Below are 19,924 nucleotides of genomic sequence, written 5' to 3' on the forward strand. Positions count from 1 at the left end.
TGATCTTCAAATCTTTAACACTCAGTACGGAACAAGTCTCAACCAATAAGAATGGGTGTTGACTATAGATAAGAGAGAGAGCCGTGTCAGTGTATACTGGGTGATTATCAATCCTGTACTTCTCTAAAAGGTCTAGCATTAGTAAGCACTCAATTAGTATTTACTGAATTGAATTTGCACTGTATTAACCTGTTCACTCAAAAGTGATGGTAAGTAGAGGAAAAAATTGAATTAACAATGATCAATTTGAGGATGTGTAAAAGAATCATCTTGACTTTTCCCCCATGAAGATTTTTCAGTTTTTGTGGATCAGCTTGGGTACATGTTGTCTGACTTAAATTTGATCTTTCGTTACTTTTCCTTGAATTAAAAAAAAAACATTTTAGACACTTTAAATAATAAACTTATCTTTATTGACTGACTATTAAAATCCATTTGTATCTTGATTTATTCCAAAAGAATATTAAACAGCTCTATCTTGATTTATAGTTTACAAGGAGCTTTATCAGGATTCTTGGGGGTAAACTTGATACATGAACAGGCAAGTCCAAAATCAGACAACTGGCAGACTCCAGACTCAGACCTAAATCCTATGATTTTAAATCCTAAATCCTTAAAATCTCTCTGCACATGCAGACTCTCGGCTGCCTACTTGAAAGCAACGCCAGGCTTTATTTGGGTCAGACTCAAGTCTTATTGACAACTAATTCTCTTAGTGCTGCATCCATCTGCTTATGCTCCAGACTTCAGCAGCTGGGGTAGCACCTGTCTACACACATGCTTAGTAAGTCAGGACGTGTGATTGTGAGGGCTCTTATCTTTTTTTTTTTTTTTTTTTACATTACTAGCACTCTCTGGTTCTTAAAAGAGGCTGGAATTTCTCTGATCCTTTTCCTCTCTTAGGCCTTTGGTCACCATTACCAGTAGCTGTGTTCACCATCACCAATAGCTGTGTTCACCATCACAACTGTTCTTTGCCTCAACACATACCCCTTGTCACTCTTAAGCGCACCTTCAGCCCAGCTTAATGATTTAGTGAGAATAGACTGGAGTTGTCAGAAAAGTGAAAGCCATCACAATTTCAGTTGTGATGAAACATATACACTTTGCTCTTCTACATCTGTTTTGAAATCAAGTGAAAACTTTAGTAATTATGTTCAGCAGAGGCATCTGGAAGATGTGTTGATACTTACTGGCAGCAGACACCAGATGGGTTATTCAGTCTGGAACAGATGGTAAACTGATATTAAATAATGATAAGCCTGGACTTTTCCACCATTCATGATTTTCACTTTCTATTGATAAGTTTACCATTTTGGTTTAACTCAGTTTTCTAAATTCCTCTTCTTAATCCATATGGTTTTAAGAGGAAGAGAGAGAAATTTTCTCTTTGATCAGAGAATATCTCAAGCCCTCAGGAAACCCTGGGTTGAAAAATGAACTCCAATGAGCTCATGATATTATGGTAGAGCTAAGAGGTTCATCTTTTTTTTTTTTATAGCCATAGATCTAGGATTTTTCTATCCCTACTCTGCTAAATAATGTTACCCTCTTCTCTCCCCTTGTATCTCCCCCATTCTGTACTGTCAACTAAATTCCTTGGGGAAATTCTTTGCAAAGGAAAACCACCAAATGGTAACAAAGTACACTTTTATTAAAAGTGGCATAAATATCCAATATCCAAATGTACCTCTCTCCAAAGGCAGGGGTGAAGTAAACAAGTTAGAGTTAAGTCCCGAATGAGACTTCTACCACTTCTGAAATTGAAATCTTGAACTACATACATGGAATAAGGAAATCGAGGGAAGAAAGGAGAATTTTCTGGCCCTGTGGATCTTTTGTCTCATCTTAAGAGAAATGGTCCACAGGGTCACTGAGGATAGGCCATGGGTCCACTTAGTCTCTTGGATGGAAGAGTGAGAGCCAAATTGGTGACATACATGGACTGCACAAACACTGTCACATTAATGCTGCCCAGGTGGACCAATCAAATCATCAACTCCTCTTCCCTGGAGATGGGGAAGAAACTAAAAAGGGGTAGAATTTGTGTAGAAAGAAAAGATGGTAACTACCCACACAGAGTGATATTCCAGGGTTCTAGAAAGCTACTACCACATCCATAATTCTTAACTCCCTAATGCCTAGACTTCTACTAACAGAATCTGTTCAGTGTTTTATTTTGGATATTTTATAGCTAATAAAATATAATTTAAAAATGATCAAAGCTGATTTGGTGGCCTGAAGAAGAGAATAAGGAGAAAATGGGTACCACAAGTGGGAGTACAGGGAGACTGGGGGAGAAAAGACATCCAAATCTAAACAGTTCAAAACTAGGATCATTGAAAAGGATCATGTTTTGCTTTGGGCTGGCCTTAGAAGCCGGATAAGGTGTAGCAGAATCTCCTCAGTAATTATCTTACTAGCTGTTTAACTTCATTGACTGCCCAAAGGGGAATGATATATCAGTGAACTTGTTTCATGGAGGCAGGGAGTGAGCCCAGAGAGAGTGCATCTTCTCTCCTTTCTGTATTTAAAATAGGCCACTGAGGACTGATGAAGCATCCTCATTTATGAACTATCCCTCTTAGCAATCACTGGGGATAAGCCAAGAGCATACTACAACCGAAAGTTAAGATTTCCTTTTGATCTCTTGCATTCTTTTGCATTTTTTCCTCTAATTTTACCTAGAGACAGTTGCAGAAGTTAAATGCGTGGTTCCTAGGACAAATGCGGAGCACCTCTAGACTTCTAGAGAAGTCAAAAACAAATAATATTTATGAAATTAAACAAGAGAAAACATATACTAGATCAAGGCAGAGGTATAAAAAGCCATCACAAAGATAGACAACATCTCCAAAGATAAGAAAGAGATAACTAAAGATGTCATCACGTCTTCTGTCAAAGTCAAGGATGGACAGGAGCTGAGTGACAGTGGGAATCCAGGGTCTTGCAGTGGTGATGTACAGTCCCAGAAGTACAGTCTCAGAAAGGGAGGAGCACTCCTGCTCCTGAGAAAAAGGTGGCCAGCTCTCTGAAGTCCCAGTTCAAAGAACAGTTGTCATCTGTTATTGCAGGCTCCTGAGAATACACTCTGGACAGAGACACTGTTGTAAGGTGGGATTTGGGTTCAAATCCATGTGTGATTGTCTACCTTAAAGAGTAGAACCAAACCACGCATGGGCCTAGACAAACAAGATTTTTCAAATCGTGTTCCTGGGGTTTCATACAGTTATCTCATGGGCTGCCTCAGGGGGTGTAAGAAAGTTGAACAGGCAGGGCGTCCCCCCTGTACCCCATTGAATTCCCATTAGAGTACCTCACTTTCATCTGTATGGTACTCTGGAGTTCTATGTAGGGTCTCTTGGGGACAGATTCTGCCACTAAAAAACTCATTGTAAAAAACTCATTGACATTGATAAAGTCGACCCTTATAGTCTGCTCCTTGGATTCTTCCCTAGGGCTCTACCTTGGTCCCCAGATGGCCTCCAGTGGAAGTCCCTTGGCATCTTATAGCTATGGCATGGACCTCTAAGAGATTCCCCAAGGAAAGGAAAGCACAAGGCCATAAAATCTCAGAAATTAGCTGATCAAAAAGTAGACATATTGTGCAGAAGGTAGAAGGTTTTTACTTCCTGACCCTTTCCATCGAAGACCAACCTATAGATCTCAACTAGGAGTGGACCCCTTCCTCCAGTGGAGCATTGGAAAGTAGGCGAGCCTGCTTTAGGCTGTTACAACGATTGTGGAGTATCATTGTAATTCTTAGTAGGGGCCAGAAATGCTAAACTTCTGTAATATGTGGGACAGTTATGTATAAGAAGTTGTACCTTTCCACCTGAATGCCAGTACCCATGACATACTCTCCAACATAGCAAAATCACAGGGAATGCCTAGAATTCTTCCCAGAGGTTAGAGATTATAGGTATCTGTCTTTTATATAAATGGGTATATCATGCTGTCAATGCATAAGAACATTAAACATATAATTGAACCACCATTTCCCAATTCCATACTTTCTGAGTATCATTTGGAAGCCCATATGGATCTGCTGATGACTGTTCCATTCCTGGCATCAGTTATTGTCTCACTGTAAATTAATACATTAACCATCTGGTTCTTAGATATTGGTATATCACGAACTTGGGTTAATGTGAGTTGGTCCATGAGACAGAGCTATTCTCAGACACTAATGAAATCAGGCCTAGAGTCTGTAGAACAAGGGACTCTGAGATCACAGATAACTCAAAGTTTAAGCCGCATTCGGGTGCTCTGGATAGCCTGTTGGCCTCTCTTTATGACACCGTTGCCTCAACATGAACCTCCTTTCAAACTATAGTATAAACATTTCTCTTGAAGAAAGTACTTAGACAAGAGCAGATTCAAAATTTAATTCTGGAGTGTGACTTTTGAAAGCATGTGAATGAAACTCAATTTATGTTCTGTCATTGTTGTGAATCAGGACGGCATCAGAATATAGCACTGAACACATAACTTTCAATAGAGGGTTGAGGTGTATGACATTATACGTTAGGAACAAAAACGCAAGTGTTTTTATGTAAGATTTTTCTCTAGCATTCCACTAACATTAATAACCTTCTCCTTTTTGCTTTTATCTAACTTATGAAGATTTTATACAATATGACTAACTCATAAAATTTTAATAAAATTGGACAGATGGCTAAAAATATCACCTGTTATTGTAATTATCATGGCAACTTTATGCTTCAGAGCTGAACCAAGTGGGATTAGAAAAGCAGTCTCTTGGAGAAAAGTTTTCTGTTTGCTAATTTAGTGTGTTATGGGAAGGATTGCCCTTAATTCAATAATCTAACCCAGGGTTGAAGTGAGTGTAAAAGACTTCGAGGATTTTAGTCCCTCTTCCTGGGAATTCAGTGTTCTGTGTCACATAAAACTTAGATAGTTCTTCCTGAATGGTGAGAAGTCATTACCAGCATTTAATGTTATCCAGAATAAGAAAGCAACAGTCAAAAAACAGTATTTGCAAAATGTACACTGATTTACTGTACTTCTCCCATTTTATTATTTTTGTTACATCCTGCAATATATTTCCAATGTGAAAAGATGCAAGACCCAAAAATAACAACTTAATAATAACTACCATTTTTTGAATGTTGGATGTGAACATGGCACTTTTGCCAAATGCTTTACAGATCGCAGAGTGCCTGGTGAGATGTAATAGTTCTTTTAATCCAGAGAAGCCTGCAGAGAGGTTTTTCTGGATAGAGGTAGCAGGTTCCTTAGAGTATATCATTGTTGGAGAAGGCTCCATTTCCTAGATTTATGAAGTTATGCAAAAGTTATACAAATTTTGAAGTTATGCAGTTTGTGATATCATTTAGATAAGAGGCCCCAACAGCCTGTAGGGGATGCCCCCCTCTCTTCACACAGCTGGGCTTTGAGGGGGCATTTCTGCCACATAGAAAAAGGCAGGTAAATGACAGTGGCGTATTAGTGCCTCTTAGTTCAGGAACAATGAAGTTGGGGCCCTGAATAAGAGAGAATCGACTTCTTTGAGATGGACTTGATGACCTCCAGAGGTCACTTTTATGTCACTTCAGACAGTAGTGAGGAAGAAAATGCAGCTGCAGATCAGACTGCAGACAAACTGAGATTTTTCAGGTAGGAAAAGACACCAAGGACCCCAAACAGCAGTTTGGCTTGAAAGAAGGGGGCATGGAATGTGACCTGGATTCAATATCAGACCTGGCCATCTCTGTACAGACTTGACCTCAGAAGAACTTAATCGTGCCCAATAATTGGATTCAGAAAACTCCTGGAAAACCCCTTTTGTTTATACGGCACATGCTCAGTTCCCCAAAGCCCTTTGCATGGATTGAGTAAGGGAATGAGAGGTTTTGAGAGGATAATTACAAGCACTTGTCCTACCTTTGCAAATATTGATCTAGATTTCAACAGAGACTCATAAGCACAATAATTTCTGTCCTGCTTTTAAGCCAGATTGAAGCAGATCTGAGGTTGACTGAGGAGTAACTTGGTCTCAGTTTTACTGAGGTCAAGCCCTTCTTCTTCCATGAATAAAGAAACTCATAATGGGGGTGCCTGGGTGGCTCAGTTGGTTAAGCGACTGCCTTCGGCTCAGGTCATGATCCTGGAGTCCCTGGATCGAGTCCCGCATCGGGCTCCCTGCTCGGCAGGGAGTCTGCTTCTCCTTCTCCCACTCCCCGTTTGTGTTCCCTCTCTCACTGTGTCTTTCTCTGTCAAATAAATAGATAAAATCTTTAAAAAAAAAAAAAAGAAAGAAACTCATAATGGTACCAGGGTTGCCACTGACACATGTCCAGAACACTCCAGAGAATAATTTCTTCATTGATTACAAAGGGAATGGTTCTGCTGATGGTGTGGATTGCATATAATTCACTAAATTTCCCAAATTATATAATATTATACATAGACACACACACACACCCCCCAGAAATCTATAATAAGAAAAGGAGTAATAATCACTTCTGGGTCTCCTGGACGCACCATGTGTTAGGTCAACATGATCACGTGTGAGTCATGGCTGGTGGTGGACATCAGACATAAGATATCATGCGCATGCTCCCCTTCTCCCTTCCCGATCCCCTTCCCCAAGCCTATCAACAACAGCAGTGTCAGGGCAATGTGGACCCTCCTGTCTGCTGACAGTTTGTGATATCACTTAGATAAGAGGCCCCAACAGCCTGTAGGGGATGCCCCCCTCTCTTCACACAGCTGGGCTTTGAGGGGGCATTTCTGTCACATAGAAAAAGGCAGGTAAATGACAGTGGCGTATTAGTGCCTCTTAGTTCAGGAACAATGAAGTTGAGGCCCTGAATAAGAGAGAATCGACTTCTTTGAGATGGACTTGATGACCTCCAGAGGTCACTTTTATGTCACTTCAGACAGTAGTGAAGAAGAAAATGCAGCTGCAGATCAGACTTTGTGAGATAGGACATCTGAACGTGTGTGTTTTCTGGCGCTTTAGCCATCCACGAGACAGAGCTGAGCCCTCACAGAGCCCACCACTGGTGAGGGCCTGATAAGCATCACCAAATAATTATCTCCCCCTGCAATGGCTTTTCATTGCTCTTGGGACAAGGTTCAAATTACCTAACGTGATCTGTTATGCTCTGTTATCTCAGCCCATTCACCATTCTGGCCTTCTCTCTTCCCATCCTCCGACCTGCTACACATAGAGATCGTAACAGGCCACTCTCCAAATGATTCAAATACTCAGTAAATCTCAACCACCATGTTAGCAGAGGGGTGTGTGTGTGTGTGTGTGTGCGCGCGTGCACATGCGTGCACACATGTCCTTGTGCATGTATAAACTGACAAATTGACATGCTGATCCAAATGCATATGAAATGTAAAAAACCAGAAATAGCAAGTTGGAGTCGGTCTTGAAAAAGAACAACAAGGCTGGAGGAGGTGTTCTACCCACTCTCAGGACATATTATAGAGTGATAGCAACAGTGTGGCACTGGCATAATCATATACACATAGGCTAATGGAACAGAAATAGGGAGACCCACATATATATGGATACAAACGATGACAAAAATCCTGCTGCAGGACAGTGGGGGAAAGATTGCCATTACACCAGTGTTGCTAAGTTAATTGCATAGCCATCCAGGGACGAAATGAACCGGAATCCGTACTTACCTCAAATGATACAACTATAGTTTATAGGACACACTATACAAAAACTAATTCCAGAGGAACTGTAGATCTAAATCTGAAGTGAAAAACAATAAAAACTTTTAGAGGAAAACATGGGAGATGATTTTGGGGTAAACAAAAATTCAAGTAGGATACAGAAAGTGCCAGATACTAATAAACAAAACCAAAACATTTCTGTTTAACAAGGAACACCATTAAGGTAGTGAAAAGGCAAGCCGCTCAGTGGGAAATATTTGCAATACAAATGCCTGACAAAAGACTCCTATGTACCAAGAATATATGACTTCGGTAATTCAATAAGAAAAAGATACACAAAATGTTTGTTCATGTCTTCTGCCCATTTCTTGGTTGGATTATTTGTTCTTTGCGTGTTGAGTTGGATAAGTTCTTTATAGATTTTGGATACTAGCCCTTTATCTGATATGTCATTTGCAAATATTTTCTCCCATTCTGTCGGTTGTCTTTGGTTTTGTTGACTGTTTCCATTGTTGTGCAAAAGCTTTTTATCTTGATGAAATCCCAATAGTTCATTTTTGCCCTTGCTTCCCTTGCCTTTGGCGATGTTTCTAGGAAGAAGTTGCTGTGGCTGAGGTCGAAGAGGTTGCTGCTTGTATTCTCCTCTAGGATTTTGATGGATTCCTGTCTCACATTGAGGTCTTTCATCCATTTTGAGTCTATTTTTGTGTGTGGTGTAAGGAAATGATGCAGTTTCATTCTTCTGCATGTGGCTGTCCAATTTTCCCAACACCATTTGTTGAAGAGACTGTCTTTTTTCCATTGGACATTCTTTCCTGCTTTGTCAAAGATGAGTTGACCATAGAGTTGAGGGTCCATTTCTGGGCTCTCTATTCTGTTCCATTGATCTATGTGTCTGTTTTTGTGCCAGTACCATACTGTCTTGATGATGACAGCTTTGTAATAGAGCTGGAAGTCTGGAATTGTGATGCCACCAACTTTGATTTTTCTTTTTCAACATTCCTCTGGCTATTCGGGGTCTTTTCTGGTTCCATACAAATTTTAGGATTATATGTTCCATTTCTTTGAAAAAAGTGGATGGTATTTTGATGGGGATTGCATTAAATGTGTAGATTGCTCTAGGTAGCATTGACATTTTCACAATATTTGTTCTTCCAATCCATGAGCATGGAACATTTTTCCATTTCTTTGTGTCTTCCTCAATTTCTCTCATGAGTATTCTATACTTTTCTGAGTACAGATTCTTTGCCTCTTTGGTTAGATTTATTCCTAGGTATCTTATGGTTTGGGGGGTAATTGCAAATGGGATCAACTCCTTAATTTCTCTTTCTTCTGTCTTGTTGGTGTATAGAAATGCAACTGATTTCTGTGCATTGATTTTATATTCTGCCACTTTGCTGAATTCCTGTATGAGTTCTAGCAGTTTTGGGGTGGAGTCTTTTGGGTTTTCCACATAAAATATCATATCATCTGCAAAGAGTGAGAGTTTGACTTCTTCTATGCCGTTTCAGATGCCTCTTATTTCTTTTTGTTGTCTGGTTGCTGTGGCTAGGACTCCTAATACTATGTTGAATAGCAGTGGTGATAGTGGGCATCCCTGCCATGTTCCTGACCTTAGGGGAAAAGCTCTTAGTTTTTCCCCATCGAGAATGATATTCACTGTGGGTTTTTCATAGATGGCTTTTATGATATTGAGGTATGTACCCTCTATCCCTACACTCTGAAGAGTTTTAATTAAGAATGGATGGTGTACTTTGTCAAATGCTTTTTCTGCAACTATTGAGAGAATCATATGGTTCTCGTTCTTTTTTCTATTAATGTATTGTATCACACTGATTGATTTGTGGATGTTGAACCAACCTTGCAGGCCAGGAATAAATCCCACTTGGTTGAGGTGAATAATCCTTTTAATGTACTGTTGGATCCTATTGGCTAGTATTTTGGTGAGAATTTTTGCATCCATGTTCATCAGGGATATTGGTCTGTAATTCTCCTTTTTGATGGGGTCTTTGTCTGGTTTTGGGATCAAGGTAATGCTGGCCTCATAAAATGAGTTTGGAAGTCATCCAAATGGCCAACAGACACATGAGAAAGTGCTCAACATCACCAGCATCAGGGAAATCCAAATCAAAACCTCAATGAGATACCACCTCACACCAGTCAGAATAGCTAAAATTAACAAGTCAGGAAACAACAGATACTGGCGGGGATGCAAAGAAAGGGGAACCCTCCTACGCTGTTGGTGGGAATGCAAGCTGGTGCAGCCTCTCTGAAAACAGTATGGAGGTTCCTCAAAAAGTTGAGAATAGAGCTACCCTATGACCCAGCAATTGCACTACTGGGTATTTACCCCAAAGATAGAAATGTAGTGATCTGAAGGGGTATGTGCACCTCAATGTTTATAGCAGCAATGTCCACAGTAGCCAAACTATGGAAAGAGCCAAGATGTCCATCAATAGATGACTGGATAAAGAAGATGTGGTGTATATATATACAATTGAATATTATGCAGCCATTAAAAAACACGACATCTTGTCATTTGCAATGATGTGGATGGAACTAGAGAGTATTATGCTAAGCGAAATAAGTCAATCAGAGAAAGAATATCATATGATCTCACTGATATGAGGAATTCTTAATCTCACGAAACAAACTGAGGGTTGCTGGAGTGGTGGGGGGGTGAGAGGGATGGGATGGCTGGGTGATGGACATTGGAGATGGTTTGTGCTATGGTGAGCGCTGTGAATTGTGTAAGACTGATGAATCACAGACCTGTACCTCTGAAACAAATAATACATTATATGTTAAAAAAAAAAAAGAAAGAAAAGATAGTAGGAAGGGAAAAATGAAGGGGGGCGGAATCGGAGGGGGAGAATAACCATGAGAGACTGTGGACTCTAAGAAACAAACTGAGGGTTTTAGAGGGGAGGGGGTGGGGGGATGGGTTAGCCCGGTGGTGGGTATTAAGGAGGGCATGTATTGAATGGAGCACTGGGTGTTATACACAAGCAATGAATCATGGAACACTACATCAAAAACTAATGATGTAATGTATGGTGACTAACATAACATAATAAAATAAAAAAAAAGACACACAAAATAATAGAAAAATGAGTAAGAGATTCAGACACTTTAAAAAGAGAGTATGGAAACATATGGAAAGGTACTCAGCGTTCATAGTCATCAGAGATATGCAAATTAAAATTATAATGCAATGTCTCTACACACTTTACACACTGGCTAAAATGAAAAAGACTGATGATACCAAATCCTGGTGAGAATGTGGCACATCTTGAACTCTTCTGTACTATAGGTGAGAATGTAAATAGAAACAACCACGTTGGGAACTGTTCGGCAATATTTGGATTTAAACTGGTTATATGCAAGACCCATGACATTGTAATTCCATTCCTAGGTATATACTCAACAAGAATATATATGTAGGAAATGTGCATAAGAATATCCACAACGGCACCATTTGTAATAATCGCAAATTGAAAACAACCCAAATGTCCATCAACCAGAGAGTAGATAGATAAATTATGTTATAATCATACAACGGAACAAGATGCACAACAAAGATAAATAAACTACAGATACATAAACAAAGTGAATGAACATCATGGTGTTGAGAGAAGCCAGACACAGAATAGTATATACTATATAATGCAATTGCTATAAAGTTCTAAAACAGGAGAAACTAATGTATTAGGACTGAGTCCATGTAGTACTTCCGGAGGGGCTAGGAACTCAGAGTAGGTACAGGGCTGTCTAGGAGGCTGGTAATACTCTGTGCCTTCACCTAACTTGGTTACACAGGTGTGTCCAGTTTATAAAAAATCACTGTGTTATACATTTATTTGTGCACTTTTCTTTTATGTATGTAATGGTTGAATAAAATAATTCACTTTTTAAAAACGCTATTTGGGAAGGAATCTTCAATGCTGCTCCTTATTCTTGTTTGAGGGAGGCCCCTACTCTCTTAAAGTGCAGCCAAGGGAAGCTGCAGGAAAGCCCCATTTAAAAGAAAAAAAAGAGATCCCGGGAGAGTGATAATTATTAAAGTTGGATCATGGCTACATGTGATTTCATTATATTATTCTAATTTTGTATGTGTTTTAAATTTTCCATAATATGTGCAATTTCTTCTAAAAATCTATGGAATATAAATCCTGATTTGCATCCAAATCAAATCAGCAACCACTGCAGTCTCTTCCTCCTCTAATATGTTAGTTAGCCCCCTACAGAAACATCGTCACCGAAGCTTTGTACTCAGGAAATCTCTCCTCCTGGTCACTTGAATCTTTGAAGAGTTCCCTCTTGTGTATTCTGTTTTTCTCTCCTTGGAAATAAAGATGTTCACTATTTGCTCTTGTCAAGATACCCACCAGCCAATTACGTTCTTTCCCATCCTAGTGTCACTATCTAATGAATGAATGACAAATATAAACTTCAGTGGAGAGCACATAAGGAAGGAAATAACTGAAGAATATGAGCAGAGAAGAGGAGACTAGATGTCTGGCTAATGAGAGGCCCTAAGCCAAATCAACTGAAAAGGAAACGATTAATTATGGGAGTGTAGCAGTAGAGATGCCCCCGAGCAGTTCAGTGAAGTGTAATGACGTAGGTTAGAGAACAAGATAACAGGCCAATTGATTCAGGAGTGGGCAAGATATATTTTTAAATGTTTATCTCACATACAGATGGCCCTTTTTTTAACAATAAATAAATATATAAATATTGCTTTAAAAGTTCAATAAAACTGATGTCATCAACAACCCAGATTCTTTCCACCTTAGATAAAAGCTACAGATAATTTTATTTTCTATATACCTAAGTATTCTTCCTAAATCAGGGGGTAGAAACAGAGCTTTACAAAAACTGATTATTTTCATTTTTTATTTTATTTTATTTTTTTTAAAGATTTTATTTATTTATTTGACAGAGAGAGAGAGATCACAAGTAGGCAGACAGGCAGGCAGAGGGAGAGGGAGACGGAGGCTCCCTGCTGAGCACAGAGCCCGATGTGGGGCTTGATCCCAGGACCCTGGGATCATGACCTGAGCTGAAGGCAGTCGCTTAACCAACTGAGCCACCCAGGCGTCCCAAAAATTGATTATTTTTAAAAACCATGGAGAAAATAGTCACCATTGAAGAAGTCACACACCCCTATCTGTAAAAAAAAATACTTAACTCTGAGTTAGTTTTAGTTTGAAATTACCCTTTTTATATAACTTTTATAACATTTTTATACCATTTTTACTTATCTTCAGGGTTGAACTTCAGTTTTTCTCCTCTTCAGCCTGGAGGAAGTACTGTGCCCTTCCAGGTATGAAATAAAGTGAAGTTCTCCTTTGTCTTGCAATATAATTCTACTCCCCATCTTGCCTCTTCACCGGAGAGAGAATAAGGAAAAGCAGGCTTAATATCCTCACTAAATCACAACTCTCCGGTTGGAAGCTGGGTAAGAAGCAAAAAATAAACCCTCAAATGTAGCCCAGTCCCTTGGAAATTCTAAACCAGTGTGTATCCCCACCCACCCTAAGCCTCACGCTGTCCTCACTATGAGCCACTGTGTGTGAAATATAGCAGAGTGAAGGTTTAATGATGTTTTATCCAGGAAGTAGCAGAGAGTCCTTGTTTCTTTGCAATGAGGAAATTCATTGAAGTTAACCAAGAAAAAAGTCAAAATAGAAAACATGCCTCCCCTTCCTCTTTCAGCTGTGTCTAGACTTCTAATCACTCATGCATAGAGTTAGAGGACAGCGCAGGATTGGGGCAGTCCAAGAACAGCAGGGCCACGAAATGAGGCTGAACCATTGCCAAGAGAATATGAAAGGAGCCTCAGGTTTTCTTCAAGGATACTGGGCTCCCTTGTAGCAGTACAGTTAAGAATAATGGTGACTGGTGGTGGGCAGTTTTCAGCATATATTGAGGATGCATCCTTATCTATACTTGGAAAGTATCCAGAATTCAAAATAAAATATAAGTAATCAATCAGGTGAGTTGGGGTTGAGGTTTATCTTTTTCTGAAAATAGTAAGACTCCTAATATAAAAACATAGTGGCACAGAGAGCATGGAATGGCAAGAACAGAATCAAACCAGAAATAGTCCTTTTAATCACACCTGCTAAACCTTTTTACCAACTCCCTTAGTGTGGAAAAACTGGGTGAAATTAGTGTCAAAATGAACATGAACTCCTTTATAGACATTATGCTTTTCATTATATAAGTACTTCAACTGTATAATAACATGTCCACAAATAGTTTCAATCTACAGTGAGTTCTCACACATTCTGAGCTTCTTGGTTTTAGTGCTGTGGGCAGAAGAATACTGGTCTATAATTGGCATCAACAACAGGATCTAGATCTAGCTGGTTCCAGAACTGATGTCATTAACGTCCTAGATTCTTTCCACCTTTGTGCTCCCCTCCTCAGCATATCGATTTTCATCTTCAAGCTTGTCCCCTTAGGGTCACAGGATGGTGATCTCAGTTTCAGGCATCACTTCTGTATGCAATTATATCTCAAGATAGGATGGCCAATTTCTCCTCAAGCGTCTCTTTTTTTTTAGAAGTTTTTCTAAGAATCTCTCAAAGACCCTGCCATATGTCATGGGTCAGAACAAAGGCCTATGTCTAAGTGTCAAATTAATCACTGGCGAGGAGAATGGGATAATGATCCTGGTCTAGACTAGTCATGATTTTGTCCCTTGGTACTGGGCCACCTTATTTATGTGCCATGCCTCTTAATTTCTAGATAAAACTAGGGTTTTATTAACATAAGTGAAGGGAAGATCAGCTTTTGAAATGGCAACAAATGCTTTCCACCTCAATTTCTAAATTTCTATATTAAGAAACTCACTAGGTATTATTACAGGTCGATACCGGGACTAGGTATATAAACATTGTCTATGGTGATGACAGTCCTGTTTTCCATGGTGTGGCAACCAATACATGGTAGTGTGTAAGTAAATCTTTTCTGAATAGTTATTATGTTCTTATTAATAATAAGATACAATGATGAAGTCAGTCAACCCTCAAGGAATTTGCAATCTACCAGAGTCTTGAGGTATAGTAAAGATTTTGGTCAGTAAGAAATCAGTAAGATGAGGCAAATAAAAAAATGCACAAAATAGAATTCATTATGATGAGAAAGCTTATAGTCTAGGTGGGGAGTGGGATCACTGCTAGCAAATCAATTAGAGAATATTTAGGTAAAGCAGAAATAGTAGATTAGATTGCTTTGGAATGCTACACTGAAGTTATATTTAACTTATTTTGAGAGCCTTTGGAAGCTTTTGAGTACAGTCATGACATGAGCAGATCCCTCTGCTGAAGAAAAACATGATGGCAGGGACATGAAAAAGAAAAATACTGTGTCTAGCAGAACCACTAGAGTAGCTATTAAATGTGTAACTTACGGAGCACTATAACCTAAACTTGGGTTGTGATAGTGGTTATGGTATGGCTTCTTGGCCTTTTGGCTAAGATCAAACGTGGTAGTGGTTATGGAAATAGAAGATGGAAGAGAAACAGATTTTAAAGGAATGATGGTCAGAGTTTCTGCAAAAGGCAGAAACCAAGATGAATCCAATAACTAGAGCCCAGATAACACGAAGTACGTAAAAGTCCTCCCAGAGAAGCAGTGGTCCCAGGTACCAGATCGGACCTGAGCCCATGAGGTCACAGGCAACATGGAATGGGGTGGAATGAGCTTCTGAGTGTGGTACCAAGTCTAAGCAAAAAGAAACTTAACAAAGTCATAACTAAAATAAAGTCAGGTAAAATATCTAACTGAATTGTCAACCTGAAAATTTAGGCAGAGAGGCTAGATCCAGATAAAAACCACAAGTCAGACCCCAGAGTTATCAGACAGGGCAAGAGGCCACTGAATGTAAAGGCCTGGGGCAGATGTACAGTACAAAATCATACAGTAAAAACCAAACTTAAGTATGTCAGTAACACACTAAATTTACAGGGACTAAACTCTTCACTTAAAAGACAAATACTAGAACTATCAATTTTTTAAAAATCTTATCTATGAACAGTTAACCAGAGACATGCCTGAAAGGTACGTATGCCAAGGCATAAATCAATTGAAAGAACACATGTGCAAAAAAATGAAAAATAGAACTACCATATGATCCAGCAATTCCACTTTTGGATACACATATATCTTAAGGAAATGAAATCAGTATCTCAAAGAGCTATCTGTATCCCCTTATTCGTTGTAGTATTATTCCCAATAGCCAAGACACAGTAACAACCTAAGTGTCCAATGACAGATGAATGGATAAAGAAAATGTTTATTTACATGCAATGGAATATTATTCAGCCATTTAAAAAAAGAGAGGAACCCTGCCATTGGTGACAACATGGATGGACCTTGAGGGCATTATGCTAAGTGAAGTAAGTCAGAGAAAGACAAATACTGTATGGTCTCACATATGAAAGCTAAAAAAACCAAAACTCATAAAAGCAGAATAGATTGGTGGTTGCCAGGCACTGTAGGGTAGGGGAAATGAGGAGATGTTAGTCAAAGGGTACAAACTTCCAACTGTAAGTTAAATAAGTCCTGGGGTTGTAATGTGCAACATGGTGACTACAGTTAATAATACTGTGCTGTATACTTGAAAGTTGCTAAGAGAGTAGATCTTAAATAGTCTCACCACACACACACACACACACACACAAATGGTAACTCTCTGAGGTGATGGATATGTTAACTAACCTTATTGCAATCATTTTGCAGTGTATGTGTATCATGTTGTACACCATAAACTTACACAATGTTATATGTCAATTATAGCTCAATGAAGCTGGGGAAAGAAAGAGAAGAAAAAAACAAAAGAACACTTGTGTAACAACATCAATATCTGACAAAATTTATTTTAAGGCAGAAAAGCATTACTAGGAACAAAAACAGTAATCACATAATCATAATAGGTTTAACTCACTGGAAAGATATAAAAATACTTACATTAGCTATAAAAATGCAAAAAAAAAAATATGCCAGAATGAAGTTGTTTTCTATACATGTTAAATGAATACCAAATTTTTTTTAAATGTGTAACCACACAGTTAAAATAATATTAAAGAAGAACAAATGAACAAATCCTCCATCAGGGTAGGAAACATTAATACATTCTTTCATTAATTTTCTAAGACACAACCATCAGTAAGGATTTAGAAGATTTGGAAAAACACACTTAGCAAGATTGATCTAATAATCCCACCATGTATATTTAACCTTTTCTTTCCCACAGTTCCCATAACACAAATCCTGTTCTGTCCCTGCCCCAACCAAGAAAAACAGTACATAATTCTACATTCTTGCCTTGACTCCCATTGCTGCCCAGCCTCCAAAGAGATGGAATATCTTGGGCGCCTGGGTGGCTCATTTGGTTGAGCCACTGCCTTCGGCTCAGGTCATGGTCCCGGGGTCCTGGGATCGAGTCCCGCATCGGGCTCCCTGCTCTGCGGGGAGCCTGCTTCTCCCTCTCCCACTCCCCCTGCTTGTGTTCCCTCTCTCGCTGTGTCTCTCTCTGTCAAATAAATAAATAAAATCTTTAAAAAAAAAACAAAAAAACAAAGAGATGGAATATCTTGACATGTATTGTCATTTATTTTTCCCTGTTTTTTTTTTTTCTCTTTGTTCGTATTATTTGGACTAGGTTGTAAACTGATGTCAGAAATACGGTTCTAAATTTAGCAGGATCTCAGCCCAGGACTGAGTTCACAGCAGTATTTTTTCTTTTTTTTTTTTTAATTAAAGAAATGCAACTTTCAGAACTTCTTTCATTTTAATTAAATCCCTTTATTTAAATTAAAGATTAAATAAATTTCTTTCCTTTTGATAGCTGCATACTTTAGAATATAGATGCAGAATAATTCTTCATTCCTCCTTGATTGATGGTTTTGAGTTGTTGCTAGTTTTTCTGTCACCCAACACGCTGGTGTTTTTTATTTCTGTAGAGTGTGTCGGGGGGGAGGTAGGGGTCTTTTTTTTTTTTTTTTTTTAACTTTAAAAGTTAGTTTTTCATTGTCTTGCCAAAGGGCTGCTGTAATTTACCTTCCCACTAGTACTACATTGACCCGCCCGCTCTCTGCCCTTGGGGTACTAGCATACATTTTAATGTTTGTCAGTCGAAAACTGTAATTTATATGTCCTTGTCTGTTTATATTCTTTGCCCAGTTTTCTGTTTTTTATCTCAGAAGCCCTTGCCCACAATGTATTCTTCTATGTGCGACAGAAGTGAACGCGTGGCCAGCACAAATCCCCTTTGGCCTGTGTTATTAGAGCTTTGCCTCCAACCTCCCTTTCACTTTGGCTCTGAAGACATGGTTCCATCTCTCTGAGAAGGTGAATGCTCCCATTTAAAAAAGAGAGGAGAGGGAGAGAGAGAGGAAGAAGAAAGGAGGAGAAAAGCACTTCCCCACATCGCATAATTCTCTCTGCTCTCCGTGAAGCCTGCTGCTGCTGCACAATTCATGCGGGATTTCTATCCCGGTGACCAAAGAGCGCGGCATAAGAGCCACCTGCAGGGACCGCGCAGTCTGGAGTGCCGTGTTCGGGAACCAGCGCTTAACGTCATGCTGCTCTGTTGAAAAACGCGGACTCCTTCCCATAGTCTCACTCGAGGGACTAGAGGCCCAAGGGTAGCAACCACACGACACGCTCCCGCCCTCCCCTAACCGTGCTTTTATCCCACCTTTTCCAACACTTCCACAGCGTTTGTCTTTTCTTCCTCTGCCCTGCACCCCACTTTTCCTAATTCACAAGAGCGCCTCCCGCACCTTCCTAACATTAATGGGCTTCAAGCTGGTTTTTAAAAGGTAGGAGACAAACGGAAAAGAAAGCTTATCTCGCCGGCCAGTATGCCTGCAGCAGGCTTTCCCACCGAGAGAGAAGAGTGAGTCTCGGGGCTGCAGGGAGGCTGACACGCAGGGCAGGAGGCAGCTGTCTGCCTTTATTAAAATGCCACCTTGACGGGCGGCCGATTTCTTTGAGGGCCGGTTGAGGCTCGCTCGAATGCAGGACCCTTGACACACGCTCTGCTGCTCTTTGTCCACAAGCCCCCTCAGCTCTGTGGGCTGCAGGGAGGACACGAAAACCAGGCCGCCAGCCCCCCGGCCCCAGCGCTCTCCCTCCGCTCCCCCCCACCCCCGGCTGGCCCTATGCGCTTCTCTAGAAAGCCTTCCGCGGCACATCCAGTTCGGCCCAGGTATTGCCTCTTCTCATTTCCCGTGCGTGGTGGCAGTTTATCCTCGATCCTGTCAAAAAGCCCTCCAGAGACTCCCCCAGGAGGATGACCGGGATGTACTTGCGTATCTCAACCCACACAGAGACCAGCCGGAAATGTCGGATGGTAGCTGTGTTTGAGCAAATGTTAATTTCTCCATGAGCAGATTTTAAATTTACATCATATCCTAAGAATATAGTTTGGGTTTAGGAAACTTCTTTTTCTTTAACCTCATATGTATTCTTTTTTATCTTAAAGGAAGATGACTCCCTAAACAGCTTCTTTCCCTTCCCCCTTTTAAGACTTTATGGAGGTATAATTTATCCATTACACTCCTCCATTTTAAGTGTACAGTTTGAAGCGTTTGGCAAACACACACAGTTGGTCAACCATCACCACAACATAGTTTTAGAACAGTTGTGTCCCCTCAAAACTTCTGTCTCGCTGCTTGCAGTCAGTCCCCGCTCCCACTTCCAGCCTAGGCAACGGCCGATCTGTTTCATGTCTCTATAGTTTGCCTTTTCTAGAAATTTCATGTCAGTGGAATCGCACAATATGTGGTCCTTTGTGTCTAACGTCTTTGACTTAGCATAATGTTTTTGAGATTCATCCACACTCTTATGTGTATCAGTAGTTTGTTCTTTATTTATGGCTGGATCGTATTCCATTGTGTGGATATACCACAGCTGGTGGACAGCTGGGTTGTGTCAAGTATTTGTCTGTGGTGTCTCTACTGTGACCATTGGCATATGAGCCTTTTTGTGGGCATATGTTTTCATTTCTCTTGGCTAAATTCCAAATAGTAGAACTTCTGGATCATATGATATGGTAAGTGTATGTTTAACTCTCTAAAGCACTGCCAAACTTCAAGAAAACTCTTTTTTTTTTTTCCAAACAAATTCTTAAGGAAAATATTTACTTCTCATTCTCAAGGTTGTATCTGCCATGAACTTACCCAACCTAATAGAATAAATGAAAATTCTGAACATCATTTGGCAAAGTTGTTAGAAATAAAAT

The sequence above is a fragment of the Mirounga leonina genome, unplaced genomic scaffold (genome assembly GCF_011800145.1).
Source record: "Mirounga leonina isolate KUSES-001 unplaced genomic scaffold, KU_Mleo_1.0 Mir_168, whole genome shotgun sequence".
Taxonomy (NCBI): domain Eukaryota; kingdom Metazoa; phylum Chordata; class Mammalia; order Carnivora; family Phocidae; genus Mirounga; species Mirounga leonina.